We start from the raw sequence: 8,775 nt of genomic DNA on the forward strand, positions 1-8,775 counted from the left end.
TTGGTTTGACATGGAACGTTCTGCTATCAACTATATCTACGATTGTAGGTAACTAAAAACATTTTCTACGAAAAACTAAAGCCAGTTTTTGGACCGTCCTGTTTACTCGGTGTAGTCCCCGTGTACCCCGGATAACTTGAATCCAGAGTCTAACCAGAGCATTGAAAAGCAAACGACATTGACTTCATTCCCAATATGTTTTCAGTTTATTTTCTCATGTTGTGTGACACTTACCTGGGTTTTTCGTGAACGATGTGTGACATCATGGCTATATTCATATGAAGTCTTTTGTCAGAGATTTTACTCAGACAGAAGGATAGTTCGAAAATCCCCTTTAGGTGGCTCGTCGTTCTGTAGCTGCATCGACATTTCCTTGCGGTACACTATAGATTTAAAAGAAACCACAGCTAACAAGCCTATTATCTTATTGGTGTTTTGTGAAAAGACTACATAAAAGCTGATCTTTGCTCAAATTGGAAAAAAACGTACCGCTTTTCTCGGTAACCGCAGCATTTTTGAAATACTTGTTCATATGAACTTTCCTTCGGTAGTATGAATCGAATGATCGCATCCGTAATCTAGTGAATCCGAATCTGGACTCTTTGGCTGCTAAGTGTGGTTAGTGTTGAGCATGCCCGTATTCTAAAGCAGCCAACTCTGTGATAACTTGCTTGTATGAGCTGGTGTACTTTCTTGTTGGAATACGTATGGTATCCTTCCATCCACGGTTGCACGATGGTCCGCATGATGATAAACTTTTTTTTTTGTTACGCTTGCTCTCTGGAAGAAGTATGCCATGACGTTTCTTTTTCTAGACACCATACTCATAACACAAACGGAGGCCGAAAGTTCGTTTTTACCCACAATAGAGTCAATACGGGTAGTGCGAGTTTACAGGACTGTAGGTACTAATGCTCAGTGTTCGTGTCGATAGAAACAATAAGAGCGCGACGTCTTGCTGCTGGGGCTAAGTGATATTTTAACAAAGGCGCTGACTTTGAGAGATTCTCAGGAAACACATTGCGGAAATAACGGAAAGATTGATCACTGCTGGATAATAAACCTGATCTATTTTGATGAGCTTACTTACCATATAATTGAAGTCGTCTGGTCAGCTTCAGATCTACGTTATTGGGATAGGTAAGATAGCTGCATCGAAATCAGCCGGAACCTGTGATCTTTCGCTGTAAGACAACGTAGGAGGAGGTTTTTCGCATTTTAATACGACCTTGCTGGAAAATGTCATGAGAGAAAGGATTCAAAGCAATAATTGAAAAGACTATAATAGCTCCTGAGGTGCAGTCAAGACCAACTGTAATACCGTTCCTTTTTTTTTCCGGACCTTGATGGCAGCCAGCCTGAAAGGACAGAGGTTTAATGGGTCAAACACAAAAAGCGAGTCCGATGCTTTGGCTTTACGCGTGGATTGTTTAGGGAAGTAGCTTTGAGAGTCCCAAAGAGTGTGCAGATGCATTCGCCTACACCTTTCAAAAATAAGGGGTATGCTGAAGGGCCTCTTGTGAGCCTGATTGTGTGCTACACGGATAATGCTGTTTTGTTCCAGTGAGATTGGGTCACGAGTCATACCGGACTCGCGAGATTATGAGTTGCCATTGCGTTGCGGGCCTTTATTGTAGTTGTGTTCCTATTATTTTATACCCATTGATTACATTTTTTGGGTTTATGCAAAAGATTAGGTTTACGCCGACAGACTTGCAAGTATAGAGGAAAGAGAGGTTAATACTCAAACAGTGATCGAGTCAATCAATCATGACATGCTTCTTCAAATGTTTACAAGCTTCTCTTGCTCGTTCAAAGCTTGGAAGGCTACTCGTGCGTTCAGACATAAACTGGAAGTGCACAGTATAAGTAAGACAAAACGAAACTCGGCTCCGTTTGAAGGCTTCTTTATATTTGTGTGTAAACAAGTTGGCACAAAGGTACGTTGGGACGTTTCACTATCTAAAATCGTTTTTATTTTGACGTTTGAATTTTATCTAGTTTATGCAGCATTACAACGGCTAGAAATAGAAGCTGCTTTTACCTGGAGAATATATTACAGGTACTGCAGTGAGAAATTATCTGTGTATTAATATTACAACCGGAAAACGAGAAAGAAGAACAAGAAAGAACCTGTGCCTAAAGTGGCGAACTATGTATCCTCAGTCGAAAGTTTCCCACTTCAGTACTTAGCAAACCTAGAAGGGTGATGTTTATTTACAGAAATTGTGCTATTGAGAAAATGGAGAAATACTTATTTGTTTACGTCCATACAGAAATCGACCCTGTATAGCCTTCTTCCTGCTCAAGCAGAATAACTCAGTATTTTGCCTTTTGTAAAGACAATCTACTTTCAGTTTATATTACAAAAATGGATTTAAAAAATGCCGCAATTTTCACTTACCACAAAGTAGAGAAAATTGCAGACGGCGACCGATACTGTCTTAGTAAGAATAATACGTTATTGTTTTTACAGAATCTTGCTATCATACCCCATGCATGTGTCCCGATGTATTTGACGTAACGGTCGCTTCTTAAATATCTATAGAAGGCATGCTTCTTTTATATGATACATCGACTCTACTTATTTACTGACATTATTCGTAAACTTTTTAAGTGGATTTGGGTGTTTATAAGATTAATTCGAAAATTCCAGATGTCTAGTTATAATAATATCTGTTGGAACGCTATACCTTAAGAATGCTGCAAACTTATTCCAAATCATAAAACATGCGTCAAAAAACAACACACGTGACTAGCGTGGTCGAAGAAGCTGAGAAATATAGCGGACCTTTTCCGCGTCCATGGCGATCTTCCTATAGGCTAAAGATCATGAGTAGATGGAAGTTCAAAAACGAGCTCTACATCTTGGCAGTGTACAGGCGACTCAACTTGGCTCCGAACGTCACGTATTATCTGTGCCTCTTTCTTTAGTAGACTCCAAACTAGGCAACGATGTTATGCCGTCAAAAGCGTCTCGAAACTATGGATTGTTCCACATGCTCCCTTTGACATAACGCTAAATGGGAAGTGACCAGGGGGATCGCAATTGATTTAACGAGAAAAACGAAACCGATTTTTAGGAACCAGAAGCTTGAAGTTCAAGGAAATCTCAGCCCATGAATCGGCATATGCTTTAGGGATAAGCTTTTAGGAAGCTGAGTCGAAGACCGAGTACGCGTCTGCGCCGAATCCAGGAAGCACAGTCCACTCATATGAACTTCGCGAAGTTCTCGTCCAATCCCCGCCAACACTCGATCCGCGATTTGGATTTCTGTTTTAGATAGACCTTACTTCAACAAGTAGCCGGCAAGGCAAAAATATGCTGGACTCCAACGCTTCCTCATCCAGGCTTCCCTCATCCAGGTATGTGCGCGCCTTTCAGACGGCCCATGATGAGGAGCCGGACGAAATAATTATTGTGGAGTGAAATATTAAGGTTTACTACTGCTGCTGCGAATTTCTGCTTTTACGTCATTAGATTCACTAAGATGACTGATTTGTCTCTTTCAATTGAACGTATCGTTTTATTTGACCGTCTAGTGTCGCGAAGGTGGTGCCGAATCTCTCTTCCAAGTACTTAACCTTACGTTGATCTTATACCTTAATATTTGCATTAATTTAACAGACCCACACGACACATTTAGGTCGATTTTACATTGAAACAGATACTAGAGTCGCATCAAACGACGTCCTAAAGAACTTGCTTCTTCTTTCGGTGGTTTCGCTTTCTTCTAAAAAAAAGGGCAGCATGATGGCTGGCAATCAGGTCTCCATATCTGGCATACCAGCTGTCGAACATAAGGCTCTTTGCAGGAATTCTGTCACGAAGCGTTTGTACACGTTTCTGTTGGATCGCTGTTTAACGATTCGTCTAACCTGCGTAGTCCTGTTCTGGAGGAATCATTTAAAAACATCCCGACATCACTAATCAACATTTTCTAATATATATTGGCAACCAACCGTAGTAGTCACAGATGTAGCAACAGCAACAATTAAGCTTCATTGTAAATTGTATGGCTTCTATGGCTAGTATGTAGAGTACAACATTTTGTTGTTTTGGTGGACTTGAAATAGGTCGAACTTTATTTCTAGCGGCTACCTCCTGAATATGCATAAGGGTTCTTGTCAAGACGAGTCAGTAATACGAGCAGGAAGGGAACGGCTGCGTAGGATGGGGCTGCTATCATACCCAGTTAGCTCTATAGTGCTAATAGAGTACTTTAGAATTATGTTATCAGCTAGGTACGCCATCTCATGGACAGTGCCATTCGCTAGTGTATGGGGTAAACTATAACGCGCGGAACGTTAAGAGCGGAGTTCTTCGTCTTTAGGCGTCGTGCTTTCTGAAGCGACCACGGGACTGGATCTGATCCGCAAAAAACGCCTAAACAATTGAAACAATAAAAGCGGCTGATTCGTTCCTCGTTAGGACAGACTTATCCAACGACTCTCCCCAACAAATTAGAGGAGGGGCCTTCTAAGTGTCGTCCTCAAAATAAAGGACAACTTACGCGACCCATCTTCATAGAGAGCGATCGCGAGTAGTTACAAACTTTTCCATCTCATTGCGCAGCGTTTGACGAGATTTTGACCATGTATCCTATTTGAACAGCGCTGGATTCCGCGCTGACCGGATGCGATACGCCACTGCAAGAGGTACATCGTGTTCGCAATCGACCGAAATAGGCATCGTGTTTGTGGATTTCGAAACAGGATTTTAGTAATGCCTACACAATGCAGGGTTCCTTAAAGCATGCACTGTCTGAACAAAGGGGTTCATTCAAGCAATTGACATAATACAGGGTGATAACCTCACTTCTGCTTTTCGTTCTATTGCTCAATGATCCGTGAAGCATTTTCCAGATTTAGCAGGGTACGTACAAACGTTGTCCTGTGCAAACAGTCTTATCTTCGTTAGAAGGTGTCGGCTTTATGTAAAGCAAGCATACACAAGGCTCCCGTTATACAGTGGATGAAGCGTACATGAGTTTAATACATATATATATATTTCTAGCTTTCTATACAGGCTTACGATAAAGAGCATTCCTTCTTCTATTTAATAGACCGTCTTTGCGTGGTCCGCGTTGAAGCGTCTCATTGGAAATCTGCTGACGGAATAGGCGATGTCGCCATTTTGATCTGCCAACAAATCTGCAACGATAATTTGTGGAGTGAGACTGACATAGCGGTAGAGATGCCACTGTGAGTATTGTCACCCTATAGAGTCGATTCGAGAACTAGCATTGAGAAATGTCGGATGCATAAAACTACCCACTATTTGGATATCAAACATCTAGAGCCCAATTTGCACATTGGTCAAAATGGGAAAGCTTGAAACTTTTAAGTTTCGAAGTAACTTTAGATAATATGTGATCGCTTTCTCTATTATAACGCCTATTTGCTGGTATCGTTGTATCCTCGCGGCCACTAAGTATTTAGCCAGACGGACAATTTACCCTTGCAAGTTGATTTTGTACGAAATTACATTTTGGACGCCTCTGTTGAAAGCAAACTACTACCGATACAAAGGATCGTACAAGATCCAGGCTATTCAGCGGACGTGTTAAGATTTTTCATCTGAGCCTTTTTCCGGGCAGCTAAAAATGAATATCATTTAGCATTTTCGTTCATTTGTTTCTATCCATTTTTTTCAATTGTTTGTTATTAACTGTAAGTAGAGACCCGAACCAACAATTTTAGTAGGTCGATATCTTTCCAGTTCCATGAAGCACATAGTAACACCTGTTTAGGATTAGTTCAGACTTCGTACCTTGTCGAAGATATATCTTTATTTTTTTTTCCTTTGCAGATTATTATCGTATGTGATTTACTGTACACAGCATTGGACATGGCTCAATTTCTCATAGGGTTTCTCTCGAAAATGGAAATCTATTGCATCCGTTCGTGCGGGACTCAAGCGTCAAATCGGCTTTTTTTTTCTAGCCAGCTCTCCTCGAACAGCTCAGGATTATTTCGTAATAAACGCTGAATTTTACGTTTGCAATAATATCACCATCTTTTCTGTTATTGTTCAACCACTACGAAAAGCAACTTTGAAAGTAAGCGGCACGATGTTTTTCTATGAGTCCATGAAGCGGTTGTGCCTTTACATTGAAAAAATGGTATAGAAAATATAGCGAACTTTACCATACAATCGTTTTACTATACGTATCATTGTCGAATCTCGGTTTTCGAATGATCCTATCGCCGATGCGACTCACATTACCTGAGACATGTGTCTTCAAAGGTATCTACGTAGAAGGGCGAACAACTTAAGATTATCGAAGAACTATCGATAGGGTGCCCCTGCAGGTCAGGAGTGTAGGTTCAATGTATTACAGATGTAACACGTATACAAGTTCATCCAGCACTCGGAAATCCGAGCTTGCATTTTCATCGTAAAGCGTAGACGCCCACAAGAAGACAATCAGATCGAGGCAAATAGTGGTGATATTAGTAGAAAAGGGCCAAAAATTGTTGACGTGAGCGAAATGTTTAATCTTTCCACACTGCAACAACGTCTCACATTTTTTTCTTATAACATTTATCTTTTTTAAGGCCGGATATCGTTTTCTTCCCATAGGCCTATGGTAGTCCAATGGTACAATGATTGTATGGGCGCGAGGTTATCAACAGGATACGAGTTCGTAGACGAGACAAACAGAGTACAAATATAATATTTGAATCAATAGAAGCTACAGAATTGTCGGACAGCTCTGTGCACCCAGTTGGATTTGTTTGGGTTAGCAGTCCACGCGCATAATCGATCCTTCTGTCAGTTCTTCATGAAAAATACTCAAGTGTATAAGATACAGCGTTACCTAACCTATATTAAACGGTCCTCTGTTTTTTCGTGGTGACAGAACTATCACGACGGAGCAGGCCTAAACAACGATACCGGACATCAAATTTGAAATACTTAGCTATAACATGTAGAGCAATTTTTTTTTCTGCTACCCTGGTTAGTTGACCTGTCACTTTATTTTATACTGAGCAACATGCAGACCCAATAGATCCAAAAGGAACTGTTTCCAAGCAATTACTGTTATCCATCCACAAGCTTCATCTGGATAATCCTAGACAGAGATCATATAGACTAAATATCGCCATAGAACTAGACGAGCGATTGAAATAAGTACTTTTATCTTTGATCACATTTAACGGAACACAAATGAGAGGCTATCGCATTGAACGAGGTTAGCCATTTGTCATACAGGCAAACTTACTATAAATGTAACGCTACAGATCTTGGATTCAGTACCTGGTCAGCGTCGATTTGAATAGGTGAACGAAAGTACATAACATATTAGGTGGCTCCTATATTTTCAAATAGGCTTCTTAAATAGACCTAACCTTTGGAGAACGCTGACTGGTTGCTTCTATGCAAAGCTGTTTCTATATTCTTTGCCGTATCCATATCTGCAGGCTATTGTCTCTACCGTGTTCAGACGCTTATATTCGTTGAGCATGCGGTAAGAAACTTCGTCCTCAACGCTCGGCAACATGTTTAAGCGCCGAACGAAACGATGATTTGTTTTGGTTTAATAGATTCGGAGCTCTGATTACTTGCACCATATATTTTGTGATTTGTCCAGATGTACTACTGATCAACCCTTCTTTTTGTCAATTAAAGTCATTGCAAAAGCTATACCGGCTTACATATCCTTAAGAGAATGAAGAACTAGACCAGCTGTTTAGACATACCGAGCTTCGTTCAATAAAAATTAAATTAAGGAATGTATCATTATTAATACTGTGATATAGTAAACTACAAATATTTAAGTAGTTCAGGTAATTGATTGTGTGTTACGCTTACTACACAATTTACATTAATTACAACATTCGCGCACGGTTCTCCCTGCGAACATGTTACCATCTCGACGTTTTATCTTTTCTGAGACCCTATCTGAATTTTAACACGTTACCTAATTGACGTGGACGTTTTTGTTTGTCTTCTGGGACATTTGTTGCAGGTAGCGCGATGTGTGCTGAAGCTATATAGTCTACTCAATCTTCATGACATACTAACATTAGTAGACCTCGTATTTTTGGGCTTCTCCTCGTGCGGTCGTTAATCAGAACAATATGGAGCCCTGGAAATCGCAAAGCTTCTATGATATCAGAATCGGTATTTTAAATCTCAAAGTACTTTGCCAATGATAGGTGGCGGTGATCCGTTAGATTATTTGGAAAACAATGGCGACCGTTATTTGCTGTTTCTTCCTTGGATTGTCTATGTACTGATAGCTAGGTGGTATGTGTCGCTAGGAAGCTCCTCTGGACAATTGCTTTCGAGTCTTACCAGTGGCCTCATTATGTTTTGTGCAAATCATAAAGTTTAGACCTAGCTTCAGAGCCTAACATTGGCTACGTAAGAGCATTTTTGGTGGTCAACATTTTGTTTTTTACCGTAGGTGAAAAGTTATACTACCATATAGGCATTGATAAAAAAATTAAATGCTAAGCTTCGTTACCCTATATTCCGATCTTTGAAGCTCGAAGCAAAGTTTTACTATATCAACGGTACATAACACGCGGTTATCAGGGAAAAAAAAAAAAGCAGAAAAAGAAAAGCGGTAAGCAGAAATTTTTACTAATTAATGTAATAATTGTAAACATTAATAAGAGGTTAAACTCGGCCGCAGTTGTCACTCCTGGACTGGAGTGCTTACCTAATTTAGAATCTGTTCATTGAACAGCATAAAATCGTAAACTTTTACATAGGTAACCATACATATGTGACACTACAGCGTCCACTACTGAAGTATTAGG

The 8,775-nt window shown here is 40.2% G+C and overlaps 1 long non-coding RNA gene across 1 annotated transcript; it reads left to right on the forward strand.

Moving 5' to 3' along the window:
* Nucleotides 1-1,252: 1,252 nt before the first annotated feature.
* On the forward strand, nucleotides 1,253-6,004 carry LOC111253037 (uncharacterized). The gene is made up of 4 exons (XR_002674456.2): nucleotides 1,253-1,940; nucleotides 3,084-3,366; nucleotides 5,067-5,205; nucleotides 5,813-6,004. It is a non-coding gene; the product is annotated as an uncharacterized LOC111253037 (long non-coding RNA).
* The last annotated feature ends 2,771 nt before the right edge of the window (nucleotides 6,005-8,775 follow it).

The sequence above is a fragment of the Varroa destructor genome, unplaced genomic scaffold (genome assembly GCF_002443255.2).
Source record: "Varroa destructor unplaced genomic scaffold, Vdes_3.0 BEIS01000006.1, whole genome shotgun sequence".
NCBI classification, from domain to species: Eukaryota; Metazoa; Arthropoda; class Arachnida; order Mesostigmata; family Varroidae; genus Varroa; species Varroa destructor.